Below are 14,895 nucleotides of genomic sequence, written 5' to 3'. Positions count from 1 at the left end.
CTGATAAAACAACACTGCCTCAAGACCAGGTTTAATACATTTGAAGCTAATCCAGATGGGAAGGCTCTGTATTGTGAACAGGGTGTGCAAGTAGCCTGTTTGTAGGTAAACAAGCCCTTTGAGGTAAAGCACCCTTCTTGACTAATTTCTTGCCTGTCTTTCTTGATTAAGTTCTTGACTAACTTCTTGCCTGTTTTTCTTGACCAACTTCTTGACTTTCATTCTTGCACTAACCCAGTGGAGGCGGGAGGGCTCTGGTCCAGGCAGGTGCCTGACGTATGTCCCTCCTGGCTAGGACCCATCCCTCAGAGAAGGAGCGTGCCTGGCCATAATAGAAATAATAATACAATCGCAACAAGAAACAAACTTGAGGACCTCTGGCAAAACTCTGGGTACGCTCCCTCCAGCACAGCTGCCCGAACAGCCACTGCCTCACCCCCAGCACAGGCAGCGGCTGCTGCACACCCCAGTCCCCGTCCCTCCTGCGGCCCAGCACCCCGCCCAGCGCCACCTGCCCTCACCCCTCAACAGCCCCGCTGCGGCCTCCCCCCTCGCACCGACGCGAACCCTTCCCCAGCCCGGCCGGACGCCACACCTCGGGCATCCCCCGGGGCGCACGGTGAGGCCTCCCCCTGAGCAGAGCCCAGGTGCGGTGGGCCGCCCTCGGCCCAGCCCCAGCCCCCCGCGCTCCCGCCCTTCCCGCGCAGCCCCCGCCGAGCCGAGCCCCGCCGCAGCCCCGCGGCCGCCGGTTCGCGCCCAGCCCCGGGCAGGTGGGCGGCCCTTCCCGCCGCTGCCCACCCTCCGCCCCGGCCCCGGCCCCGGCCCGCCCTGTCCCGGCTTCGGGGAGGAGCCAGGGAGCGGCGGCACCGCGCATGGGCCGGGGAGCCTTTCTCTGAGCCGGGGAGCGTGTGCGAGGGGGGCGTGTGCCGGCCGCGGTTCCCCCTCACCCAGCGGCGCCCGGGCCCTTCCCCGCGGCTCGTTCCCCGTCGTCTCCTCACCTGCGGCGGCGGCGGCGGCGGCCATGGCGGCGGGACGCGGCTGGTAGGCGGCGGTAGGGGCGCCCGGGCTCGGCCCCCGCGGTGGCGGAGCGAGGTGAGTGGCGGGGAGGGGAAGGGCTGAGGTGGGGGGGACGGGGTCCTGTCGCGATAGCGGCCCGCACGTCGCGATAGGCGGCGCCGGGGGGTGGGTGAGGGGAGGGGGCGCGCGCGGCAGCCCCGCCAGCGTTTCGGCCGTTGCCGCCAACGGAGGCGGCCGGTGCCTTTCAGCCCCGCCGTGAGGGAGCGGGGGAAAACAAACAAATAAAACGAGTCCTGGCTCTCTCTGGCGGCTTTTTTTGTTTGTATGTCCCCCCTCCCCCGCCCGCGATTACCAGCACGCGTTCCGTCGCCGTCCTCCAGGGCAGGTCTCTGAGGTGGATCGATTCGCCTTATCGCCGAAAAATCGTTTGTTGGGCAAGAAGGGATAATTAATTGGGATTTGGGCAAGAAGGGATAATTGGGATTCCAGCCTGCGTGTGCCGTTCCCCCCGCTGCTCGGGCGCGGGGAAGACCCGGCGGTGCGCTCCCTGGCCAGCCCGGCTTTGTGCTTGGCCCTCTCCTCCATTGTGCGGGCTGGCCTTTGTGGAGGGTTTCATGTGGCCTTTTTTTAATGCCTTGTTAGACCTTTTCAGGTGCAGCGAACGCCCCCGGGTTCTGCTGGGGTCGCCCGGGGTGCTCGACCGGTGACATCTGGGCGCTGGGGACCCGTGTGACATGGAGGGGCGCCCCACGGGCGTTCCGCACCCTGGAGGTGTTTTTTCTGGAAGACCTTGGCTAGCTTTCCCACCAGATTGCAATGGGGAGGTGAGCGAAGGGTAGCGGTGCAGGGTCTTTAGAGGAAAGATCCATTGCACATTTGGACCTCGGAGTGAGCAAGGGCTTCAGCTTGAGAAAAAGGTAAATTAACCTTTGAAACCTGCATTTATGTACTCGCTTACGTTTTTCCTTTCACAAACAATGCGTCCCATCTCTTTCTCCCCTGAGAGCCTGGCTCGTGTCGCAAACTGCTGCTCCAGACCGGACCGATGGCTGTTGAATTGTCAGAAGGTGATAGGAATGAGTAATTTGTTGTTACATCTCTGTACTTTCCACACAAGATAGTACAGAAAACAGCACTTTGGACAGAGGCTCGGACAACCTTCACTGGGGATGGGCGTCCAGTTTGTTGTGTTGGTTGATACTGTCATTGGTAAGAATGCAATTTAGAGGAAGAAGGGAAAAGGCAAGAAGGTCACAGCTTAAAACATGCTATTTTGTTTCAAGAAAGAGCTATAAACCTAAAGTGTGTTATCCAAAGGTGACCGGACACTCCTCTTTGACATGGAAAAGAATGAATAAGCTTCCAAGACTCTTAAAAGAATACCTAGTTCAAGTGTTTGAGGTTTGTGCATGGGATAGATCCCATTTTCTACAGAACAGGGACAAATGTCCTGCACGCATTTATTTAGAACCATGCAGTTTCTTTAGAACCATGCAGTTTCTTTCCTGCTGCACAGATGTCTTTTCTCGTTTTGCAAAATTAGATTAGCCTTGAGTGAACAATTTATTTTGACTGGTAAGTAAAATATTACATCTTTCTCATGATAAAAGAGCAATCAAAGAGTGCATGTGCTTGGACTGATTTATTTTAACGGAACTTATCTGAGGTTGCTTGTGCTGTACCAGGGTGTGTACCCTTGTGTAGCTGATGGTTTTGTAATGTTTGAATGTATAGGAGCTATCTGGAAGAATCAAAATTTTATTCCTTTGAGGGCATATAGTGATTGACATGATGAAGGGGCAGGGGCGAATGGCATGAGTCTGGCAACATACGTTCTGTAAAACTGATTATTTGGGGAAACAACGGAACTACTAGTGTTAATGTGGTATTAATACGGTGCATAATGTACGGAAATATTAGTTCATTGCCAGAAGCAAATTATTGTTCAATCTTTCAGCTTGGGGTCTTAATCTTGGATTTGTTTGTTTAAAGTATATTTATCAAGTTTTTTAAGAAACAAAGAGCATCTGAGGTAGGCCAGCAGAAGTACTGCTGGGTAATTATTTTACTTTTTAGGTTTTGTGTACGGTTTGCAGCTGGATGGTGCAGTGTTTTTGTGCCACTTGGTGATGGGTTGTGAAATATCAGTGTCCCAGTTCTTAGTACTCTATTTTTCTGTAATGCAAAGTGAGGGAAGTGATGATGTCGCTGAATTGAAGGGGGAAGGTTTGCAGTGGTGACATACTGGTTGGGGAGAAGATCCCAGAGGGAGTGGAGGACATCTAACAGAAAGGGAAATAGTGCTACTTTAGCCATTTTCCCCTGGGCTTCTGTTTCTTTTGTGAACTTCTGAAAAGGAAATGTCATTTTGCTGTTTGAATGCATTGTTTTGCATGAAGTGTCAGACCACATTACGAGGATGATTCCAGTCAACTTCCCCCATTTCAAAACAAACACGTCAAATATTGTAATACATTTATACAAAAGTTCAGTGTTTTGCAGGAACCGAGTATACATATTTACAAAAATAAATTATGTTTTTCATACTTTATTGTGGCTAGAAGATTTTGTATAGGAGAGAAAAATTGGTATGGGTTCCCTTGGCTTTTACGTCCTTCTTTCCACAAATGAGAGGAACACGTTGGCCTCTTCGTGAACTGGGGGATTATTTTCATTTGTGCTTCCTCTCAAAATATTCTTATCCGTGCAGTAGTTGTATCTGATTCCAGTGGCTGCGACCATGGCAAGTGCTATTGTTTCACAGTTGTTGGCTCGATACCATTTTGGCTGAGCCCAGGGTGAGGGCAGAAAGGGAAGAAGATATAAAGAGACGTAGGTAGATTTGTAAATTATACTTGCAAAAACCTGGACTAATTGCTCTCGTGGGACTGTAAGTATGGGTGGCTTCTGGCAGGTGCAGCGTGTGCAGGTGCGGGGCCAGTTCCCTCTCCCAGCTGTGCTCTTGAACTGCAGCTTCTAAGGTTTCAGCCTTTAGTGGGTTGCAGCAGCGCATTTTGTACCAGCAGAGTCTGTGAGCTTGTTGGTGAGGGGCTGGACATGGTAGGTCCGAGCTGAGAAGGGTCTTGACAAACCCATTCTCCTCCACAGGACTTGGGCAAGAATTTGAACTTGAATGTGAGCACGGATTTGATGTCTGTGCCTACAACAGTGAAAGTTGTTCAGATTCACTGTTTGGGTCTGGTAGCTGCCCTCGGGGTGTCTAATACCATGATATGAAAGAAACAAATTGAAGTGTTTATCAACTTCTAAAGTCCACAAGTGTTTTCCTTGGAAAAATAAGTCAATTTGGCATCTGGGGTGAAGCAGGTCAACAAGTCTGGTCAGCATGTGGATTTTCACAGTGATTTCTATTCTTATGCTAATCCTTTGAGCAGGCTGGCTGTGTGCTGTTAGCCAATGCGAGAGAAGGGATGTGCATACTGAGGACGCTAAAGGGAAGCCATTTTTTTGTAGTTATTGTTATGCAGATTAGGTCTTCCAGCCAACTAGCATTTGGAGAATCGCATAACCTGAGGATATAATGCTGCAGGTCAGCAGTCATTTAGCAATTCTCAGCCGGTTTGGTTGAAACTTTCTTTTCAACTTTAATTCTGTGGGGGTTTTGTTTTGTTTTAAATCCATGTTGTAGCTGCAAACAAATTGTTTGGTGCTGAACAATTAAAGTTGGAAAACCTAAATTTTCAATTTTTAACTATTGTGTTGGGTAAAAAGTGTAGGAAGGCAGCAAAGCTGTCACTCCACTGATACAGCTATGAGCTGCTCATTTGAATCCTACTTTTACTTCTGTTGGTGACTTGCTATGTTTCTCGCACACCGTTTTTCTGCATTGCCTCGATTTCTGCTCTGTAAAACACTTTATAGATTGTTAAGCAGTCTGTGTGTGTATGTTCCTAGGTGTGTATGCACGCCAGTTGAAACCATGTAAAATATGTAAATCTTACTCAGAAGACTTTATTTCTTTGCTGTATATTTGTTTCCTAGAGATTGTTTTAGAAAAAGGAAGTAATGAAGTAATGGAAGAGTCTGAAAGAAGCGCTGCAAGTTAGTGTATTGTTGCATATAATATATGCTGCAACTCTACGTGGTTTCCCTGCCGTAACGATTCTGGCTAACATCCTTGGGGGCTTCTGCAGTACGATTTACTAGGCTGGGGCCGTTGTTGAGCATGTTAAGAAGCCTTTGTGTGTTTTATTTAAGTGGTGTTTTGTGTTGCTGGAGTCTATATATACTTGAGTAGATCACCTTATTACATTTGTGTGTATGTGGTGTTAGGTTCTTCGGCAGCGTGCAAAATAATTAAAAACCTGCCCTTTAAACTATTTAGTAAATTGGATTTGCTTTACCAGCAGTGGGACAGGAAGTTAATCGTATTTAAGCTGATGTTGACTTTTCCAATCTGATTTTCCCTGGGAAGAAACTTTACTAGCTAGTTGTTAAATGCACAGTTAATTAGCTACTGATTGTTTAAGCTGATAAACCAATGCTACCAGGTTTACTGTAATCAGTTTGGTAAATGTGCCATGTATATGCTTCCTTATGTTATTGTCTTGCTTTTTGATTAAACACAATATTAACTATCATTATACTAATTATGTGAATACATTTAGATGGTATTGTCAAGTGATGACTATGACATCTGACTGTTATTACTCGCTGGATGTTCGTTTGCTCTGTGCTTAGTGACATGGGTGTAGTTCTGGGGTTCGTAGTGTTATCTGTGAATCTTGTAACAGGTGAGAATATGGCTCAGTGGCTCCTGTCTTTTAACTGGTGGTTTAGAAAAGGAAGTACCCCTAAATCTCCACCTTTTAAAATCAGTTTTAAGAACCTTTATTTTCTTTTAGTCTTGTTTCTGCAGCTGAGTTGCAACATTTTGAGCATGTCCTGTTGATGTGGCTTGAAGTCAGGAGTTGAAGCAATAGTTCAGCCTAAACTACTGCTCAATGAATCATTCATCCTCTTGTCATCTCAGTTGCTGATGAAGAAGCTGCAGTTGCTGCTCCTCCGTTCCCTTCATGGTGTGCCCAGTGCTTTTGCTTGTCCACATCTCAGCCTATGGTGTTTGTGGGTCGAAAGCATTGATTTTTGTATCCATCGTAACTTTTTAAGAATCGGAGAAAGTGGTGTTTCCGCAGTTAATTCATTAAACCAGGACCACAAGAAGTTTGGAGCCTGGCATCCTATGGATTTCATGGTCAAATTAAATGTTTAAATATCCCTGAGGTTATTTGTTGGATGGAGGAACACTTGGTCAGCCACAGCCTGAGTTTACAGCCTTAGATCTCCAGGTAGTGGATCTGTAACATAAGGGTCAGGTGATGCTAAGCGCTGTTCTGTCACAGCAAATTGTGCTTGTGGGTGCTAGTCTACTTTTTAAGAGGCTTTATGCTAGTTGAGCAAGTTGTCAGTCCTGTGTTACTTTAATTTTGTCTCGCTCCATCTTTTCTACCTTACAACAAGCCCAAAGTCACAAACAGGTGGAAATTTTTTACAGAAGAAGTTTGCTCATGTGACATCACATGCTGTGTTTCAAATTGACGTCAGTGGGTAGTTCAGCAGTACGCGGACGTAGTAGTGGTCCCCCAGCCATGGCCCCAAAATCCAGTTGTAGAGAAGAATGATGCCGATTTCATTACTACTGGTAACTTACTTTTAAGATACAAGTATGAAAGGTGGTATTCTAAAAGCTTTGTTGTCACTTACTGGCAGATTGAGGTAATCTGTTTTGCTAAAAATAACTTTGATGGCAAGGTGTTAGGTTCTTACAGGTGGTTTGAAAATTCTTGCTTCTTTAAGAAAATAGCGTATAATCCTCTGTGTATTTTGTTATCTGAGACTTCTATCACTGACGAAACAAATGTCTATTAAAATGGCAAAGGTAAGATTTCTGTGGGGGTTTTTTTGGTTTGTTTTTGGTTTTTTTTTTTTTTTAATATTTATTTCAGTAACAGTGTTTCCTGGCATTTGGGAGGTGACCTTTTGTCTCAGTACTCGGAATGGTCAAGGTGCATGTGAGGGCTATGGGGGAAATGACAAGATATGGTGCTTGGTGTTTTGAAAGCAGTTTGGTGGCTTTTTTTGGTGCCAGTGTGAAAACTAGTTTTCCAAATCCAAATGTAACAATTTGGATGTATTCTTACTGACTTCACTAGGAGCATAAGCATGGCTATTATGAAGAAGAATGTAGCTGGACAACCCCTGTTTGAGGATAATTTTAATTATGGCAAGAGCCTTTGAATATTTGCTGTTATTTACCCTTTTACTCCTTGTTATGATTCATGAATGTCTTCATTAGATTTCATAATAGCCAGTCAGTGTACTGATTGATACCTTTTGTGTTGTGTGTTTTACGAGAAGTATTTCTAGAGTCAGCTCCCACCTGCTAGGAGCAATCAGTCTTTTAAAAGGGTAATTTCAGTATTTTTTTCAATTTATTTTTAATTCAAAAAGCCTGTTATCCTGCTCAATAATGCACCTTGCTATTTTTTCTACCAGATTTAAATAGCAGCTGATACAATCTGATAGAATCTTTACAAATTTTATTAACCATTTCCATATCAGCTTTTGATGGAATATGAATATATTTTAGTAGTTGGTTTCCATAGCTTGCCCATGTGATCATCATAGTCTCATCCCTTACACTCTGGCTGGGATGTAAACCATAAAAATTGCTGTTTGGGTATCATTGTTTATTTGCAGTACATGTATGTGTCAGTGTATTATTTTAAAAATTGCTGACAGGTGGCACTTTTGCACTAAAATGTAAAATGTGTACAATTTTATTATAAAACTCACAAATAAATGAGCAATAGCTATAAATATTACATTCAGATAAAAGGAAAAAAATTCTTTTATACAGTCTTTATACGAAAGTGTGTTGATCCTTCCTCGCTTCTGTGTATCTGTGGAAGTGTAATATGTTTGCTAGAAGTTGATTCAGTAAGCAGTAGTTTATTTCAGAAAAAGTTCTGATAATTTATTCTTGGAAGTGTAAATGAGATTCCATAGTCCTTCAGCTGAATGATGCACAAGGCAAGCTTCAGCTGTAAAGTTCAGTCAGTGGTAACTGCTGCAGCCTGTTTCATTGAAGAAACAGGAACAAAAGTTTGTTTGTAACTACTCTGGAACTGAGAACAAAGGCTGCGGGGACCTTTGAACCTCTGTGGCTGTGCATCTGAAGGAGGAATTGTTCAAGAATGGGAAAAACTGCCAGAAGACCAGAGATCTGCTTTTCCCTACATCTTTCTACAGCAATGTTCAACAACCACATTTAAAGTAAGAAAAAAAAAAAAAAGTTAGTTAATTGGAAGACTTCCTTACTTGTTCTTCCCACCAAGCTCTGATTTGATAATCAAGTATGCAGGAGTGGTTAGTCTATCACTTTTTTTTTTTTTTCCCCCACTGAGTAAGCTTCAAGCAAATGAGTGTGTGTGCTTTTTGTCTTTTTTTTTTTTCTCTTTAAAGAAATCTTAATGATTGATTACATCCTTAAACATTCTGTTCTCTCTCAAATGTTCTGTGCAAATCATTCTGGCCTATGAAGCCATTTGTTTCCCCTGCTTCTTGGTGGTGTTCTGACTTCACAATTATTTTTCATTCTGTGATAGCTGGTCTCTGGGAAGATGGGAGGGAATAATCAGTGCTCTGAAGAAATTGTTTCTTTTCTGCAAAATATGTTGACTGGCACGTTGAGGGTTACAGTCTCCGGTGGATTGTCCAGCATGAAGGTTCTGCTTCAGGCAGCAATTTGTGCCTTATCATTCACCTTCATGAATTTTACAAGGCTTAAAGATAGGATGGGCTGTACTGAAAGAACATACTCTCTAAATTGCTTCATGAGGAGGGAGAGAAACCACAGTATTGAGTGTTTATTATTTTTCCTTCAGTAATGAACATAACACACCAGCTGGAAAAAACACAGTTGTTCATTTATATTTCTCAGCCTGTACATGCAACTTGTAAGTGTGTTCAGGCATGCATGTAATGTTCATGTCTGACAGACGGGAAAGGCTGGGGGTTGCCCCACATAGTCCCTCAGGAATTGGATCAGGTCTGCCTTGCAACCTGTGACTCCTGAGAAAGCTGGCAGGAGGTCAGCGCCATTGAAGCAGGGGCACGGTACGAGTTCTGGCATCTGGTGTTCTACTGCTGGGCTTTGTTCAGTCACTGTCAGAGAAGGTGGTCATCGCGTCGGTCGGCAGAGACGTGATGTTCAGGTGGCTGCAGCCAGCTTGGCCTCACAGAGCATCACTTGGGGTATTCTTTTGGTCCCCAGTCTCAGAAGAGCACAGAAGAAACTGAAAAAGCTCTAGATACCAGAAAACAGAGTAGCAATCAGGCATGGTTTAGTTGACAGATAAGTATTTCCTCTCACTGTTGGAGAGGAAAACAGTCCATTTCTTTTTTTGGAGTGTTAAATTGTTAGGGGTCTTCAATCCCTTTCCCCCCCATTTTTTCCTAAGGGGTGCACGCATGACAGGGTGACCAGCAGGTAAAGTTTATGTAGACTGTTTGTGTTGTACGTTCAGCCTGCCTTTTCAGCGTGCCCAGACGACAGTGTATCTCAAATGGCTCCTCTTGCTCCTTAAAACTGTTGTCCTCTTTCTAACTTTTGGCTGCAGTCTCTGTGAAATTAGGCTGTGTTACAGGGAAATTCAGCTTTCAGTCTTCCAGGCAGTATGTAAACCTGGCTCCCAAGAGCATGAGAAAACTATGGTGGTTGCCCTTGTATTTCTGAAGTTCTTTACAGTGTACTCGTTGGTTGTCACCGTGCTTTTTGCTTCATCCACTGTTAAGATGTACAACAGCTTGAAATCCGCGAGTGACCTATCATTTTTTAAAAAGATTTCACCATAGGAAGTATTCTTTACCTAATATTTTCAGTCATCCATACACAGAGCAATTGCAAATTGCATAAGGAAGCCAATACATTTGGCTATTTAGTTATGTAGCCATATTGTATTAATTCAGGAAGAATTTAGCTGTCTAGAGTACAGCATAGTAGCTTTCTGAGCATTTTCACCTAGATTACAAGAAAACTTTTCCTTGATTGCATAATTTGCTATAGGTACCTTTGCATTTCTTGTTGGTCAAATACTGAGTTTAAAAATTAAATTGCAGTTAACTTCTAAGATTAAAATTGGGAATGAAAACATATAGATTAGTGTTTTAGAAAACTTAATGTGTCAGTTCTTATAGCTAGAAAACATGTGTGTGGAGGAGGGATGCCATATGGCTGCTAAATATAACACAACTTTCTCCTGAAAGCAGTCTAAAAAGTACAGAAGTTCACAATCTGGTATCTGTGTTTTTAATAAGAATGTGCTGCAGATTTTAAGAATCTTAGGAGTGCAAACTAAGGTAATGGGAATAGAGCCAACAAGTAATCCAATAAAATTTAAGTATTTCCTGTAAAGAGATGACACTGGCTGACACACTGGAAAGATGGTCATCATCTTGCAGATACTGGACCCTTTGTTAGCAATTTCTTTAAAGTGTAAGGGCAGTGGTAGCTGTCCAGGTTACGTCAGTTTTCAGTGCTCCCTACCCTCTAGGTCCAACAGCTTGTATTCTTGTTTTCTTTAAATATTTGCACTGGTACATCCTGGTGCTGGGATGCTGGGGAACTCTTATCTTCTGCTGTAACTGTCTGAATCAGGAAAATGTGCTTGTGGTGGCAAGACTTGGGAGTAGTTATTCTGGAAATTTTTTAAATTACTTTGTTAAGTATTTGTTAATACTACTCACTTTTTGTGGTTTTGTGGAGATGCTGCCAAAATGCAGATGATTCCACGTTTTAAGAATACAAATATAATTGAAATATAGTATCATTTCTAGTAAATGATTTACAGTGTGTGTGTGTGTGTGTGTGCATTTGAAGGGAGTGAAAATTAGTGATACCCTGTGCGGCATAGTATTTCTACATAGATTCCAGTAATGGACATTTTTGTGAAATACTTGGCCATGTAGATTAGTAATCTTTCTGATGAGGAAAGCCCATGAGGAACACAGAGCTCCAAAATGACTGTGACTTCCCCCGCCCCCCCCCGCCCCCCCCCCCCAAAAAAAAAAAAAAAAAAAATTATCCACCATGCCATGCTGTCACTCTCCTCTTTTTGAGTGGAAACATCCAAAATAGGTATTGAATTTCTGATTTAGCAAAACATTTTAGAGTATGTCTGATGTGAGCATGTGAGTAATCCTAGGGCTCTGTATGGGATAAAAGGCATTGCTGAACGGAGGCAGAAATATCTGATAGGAAAAGCTTATCCTGGAAAATAATCAGAAGAGAAACTATATTGGTTATATTCCTTAAGGCCTTTAAAATATTTCAAAGGGATGAGTATAGATTTACTGATGGGGTTTTGGTGACTAAAAATGCAGTTATGCAAATTGCAGCTTGTTGGGGCAGGGAGAATTAATTTATGTACTTGAGCACATGTGCTATTTCACTGTTTTCTCTATGAAGTTGAATTATAGACAACAAGAATGTACTTTGTTGTTCTTTAATAATAAATAACAGCATAGCAGTTTTGATCTTCAAAGCACTGCTCAGACCTTAATTAATCTTCATAATAGTCCTTTGAGAGACTTAAACTTAAAAATATTCCCTACCCTTTTGGACAAGGAACTCCTTAACATGGACACGTTAGAGGATTTGCTAAGGGCCATGTTGTCAGTGACTGCTGGGACAGTTGCTCAGAAATTCCTGGCCCTGTGTGCTTTGGCTAGTTCTCGAGGCTGTGTTGCTTCTCGTTTATGCATTAAAATTTCTAAAAATGTGCATACTTAAAGAAAGGTAGTTCTAAATTCTTTGTGTAGTTTCAGATTTTCAACCTGTATAATGTATAAGTGTTAACTTATACATACGCATGTTGGAATTTCCCTTTTGAATATTCCTCTAGGTGCAAAGTGCTAAAGGTTTGTGTGTGTGTGCGCGCCTCTGAGAGTGGTGTGTGGGAGCAGGTATGCAAAATTGCACATCAGAAAACCTGGGTCACAGCTTTTGTGTTAGAGGCGGCAAATAAAAGCATATGACTTTACAGTCTATAGAACACACAATAAATAGATAGAAAGTGTCTCTCTGTCTGCCTTCTGTAATATTCCTAATTCTTTATAAGATTTAAAATAAGGAGAAGAGGAGGAATTTATGTAGATGTTTGATTTTCAAGGTTTTTCGTAGATAATTGTTGATTTAAGTTCTAAAACAAGTTTAGAGAGTACATTCCTGTCTGAAAACCTGTAGCCTTCGTTTGGAGAATAAAATAAAAGTGGCAAGATAAAACTGAGACTGTTCAACTCATCTGGGAAAACGGTTCAGCAGGAGGTGTAATCTAAAGGTGACGATCTCTAAACAACCCACTGTGAGCAGAGTCTGGAGAACAGCGAAGCTTTGTGAATCGTGCATTTTTCTCACAAACAATAGGAGTATTCATTAATAAATATAACTATGTGAACTTGTTACTGCTGAAGATAAGGGACTCAAAATGCTAGCTGTCACGAGAAACTCATCGATACATCACAGCATTCACGTCTGTGTTAGATTCTGACATAACAGACCCAAGGTCAAAGTGTTTAATACTCTTGGTAAACTCAAAATAGTTGTTCACCAACAGGGATGATTCAAAATAATGAGTAGCCCCTGACAGGTGTGTTTATAACAGACTCCATCTTTGGTGTAAGGTGTTGTAATTTCTGCTGGAGATTGCACCGATTTGCATGAGGAATGAACATGGAATAGCTTGCAAAGTAGAAAACTGACAACCCGTTAAACAGGTTTGAAGAATTCTTCAGTACGAACAGCTAAGTCAGCAGAGTCCTGTAACTAATGCCAGAAAACCTTGTTATACTTAACCTGGTGACCTTGTCATCTCAGAAGAACTTGCTGACAGCATGGTGCTTACAGCTTTGTTTGGGTGAAGGTCTTTTCAGCATTCCCTGCTGTGGTTTAAAAGTTCCTAATTGTTTGGTACATGCATTCAGAGGAGAAATCTGTGAAGCGATTTAAATGTCTGTCTTTAATTTGTTAGAAATGCAGTGACTTGGGCTGACTCAGGGGACAATATGAATACTGTGATTTGTTTTGAATACAAAATGTGAATAAAATGTCCATTTGGGAAAGTTGTTAGAAGTTTTTGGAGTTCTGAACTGTCTAGTCTACTGTTACGTACAAAATACTGTAGAGATTTGCATTAGCAAAATTTTGCAAGTAACGTGTTTTCCTATGCTGGGCTTAGGCATTCTGTTCTCTTGCATTTTTGATACATGAGAGCAGTAAATCTTGATTTGAAAGAGGGCAGATTTCCAAGTCAGGGAACTGCAGCCCTATAACCTATACAATGTGTGAAGAATAAAACCTATAGGTCTCCCTGCTATGAATTGTGTTACTGGGCTTCTGGAAGCTACTCAAGTGTTCAGAGTGAAAAATTGGACATCAACAAACGAGTCAGTAAGTGTATTGTAATTTCTTAGGTACTTTGGCAATAAGGAAAGGTATCGGTAATTCAGTAACCACATGATTCTGGACCATCTGTGTCTGATAATCTGATAACTGATATGTGAGATCCAATGGGATAAGCTTTCAGAGAGGCAGAGATCTGATGCCTTTCTGAAGGATACACTGCAAAAATGCTCCTGGTTAAAAATAACACTGGGGTGTATGAACTTGGATACCTTTCACGAGTTTTTCATGCTACTTTTACAAATATACAAATATATTACGTGAAGTGAAAAAAGTGAAAACAACATACAGGAAAGGTTTGTTATGTGTTTTGAGGTTGGTGTTTTGTTTGTTTTTTTTTTTTTAATGCCTGGAATTAGTTTCTGGGCCTCAGTGTGTGCATACGCGTGTGGTGCTCCTACATACCCTGACAGAGGGCTTTTTTCCCCTTCCTGGAAGGCCTCCTTCGTGCTGCATCTAGCAAACTTCTTTGAGAGTGGAGACACTATAGTATCTTCTTGAAACAAAGTAAAGTCTCATCCCTAATTAGCATTATGAGCGTTACTGATAGTTTACCTATCCATAAGGACATTTGGAAGTTAAGATAGTGGGATTTGACATGTTAATGCATGGGCATGGGTAGATGAGTTAAAGTATTAGCTTTTAAGTCTTTTAATTCTTGCCTGAAATTTGCTGGCAAGTTGCTAGACAAAGTGCTGTTTTAATGGACTAGACAGTAACTGTGTATGAAGGATAGATCTGAAGGATCTTGCTGTTATATTTAATTTTCCAAAATAACATCATAGTCAATTGGTTCTCTTCCCAAATGTTGCATATTCTAAATCCGACTAGTCTATGTGGTGTTCAGAGACTAACCCTTCCTTTTGGACCAACAGACCTTGTAAAACACATGAAAGCAATGCATGGATTATTTTTTTTCCAGTTGGTTTAGCAGGCCTCAGTTCAGCAAGTCTAATAAATCAATAACTCTTAAGAACTCAGGTTGTTCTTGTCAGTTAAGACAGTGGCAAAAAAACCTCACCACCCAAATCAATTTTGTTTTTAAGTGGGGGTAGTATGTCAGTTCAGTAAGTGTGCAGTCTAGCTCGGCATCTGTCAGTGGCACTAGTTTCTTTGCCCTCGGGCATTGTGGGCTGATTTGCCTGACCTTTGAAAGGATTAATGTTTGAACACCGTGTGAATTTTCTTGGTATTGCTGCTTAAAGTAAGATAGTTTCCATTTGTGCGGGGAAATATGGATGACACGTAGCTTTAGAGAATGCTTTTTGAAAGGTGATTTGTTAAGGTTGTTTGCTGACTGACATATGGTATGACATACGGTGCTGTTTACCACCTCTGTGTCTGAATTTACAGGGAAATTATTTTCTTCTTTTGAACATTTAACTCTATTAAGTACT

General features: G+C 42.4%; 1 protein-coding gene across 3 annotated transcripts in view; it reads left to right on the top strand.

Annotated features, from left to right (window-relative positions):
* The first annotated feature begins 866 nt into the window (after positions 1–866).
* Positions 867–14,895, top strand: part of ARHGAP32 (Rho GTPase activating protein 32) — a 258,191-nt gene continuing 244,162 nt past the window's right edge. For all 3 annotated transcript variants that reach the window (XM_056322830.1, XM_056322827.1, XM_056322828.1), the window contains exon 1: positions 867–1,092. The gene's annotated coding sequence lies outside the window, so the exon portion shown is untranslated. The remainder of the gene's footprint in view (positions 1,093–14,895) is intronic.

The sequence above is a fragment of the Falco biarmicus genome, chromosome 20 (assembly GCF_023638135.1).
Source record: "Falco biarmicus isolate bFalBia1 chromosome 20, bFalBia1.pri, whole genome shotgun sequence".
Taxonomy (NCBI): domain Eukaryota; kingdom Metazoa; phylum Chordata; class Aves; order Falconiformes; family Falconidae; genus Falco; species Falco biarmicus.
Note: the sequence above shows the minus strand (reverse complement) of the source record. Positions and strands in the feature narration are given on the sequence as shown.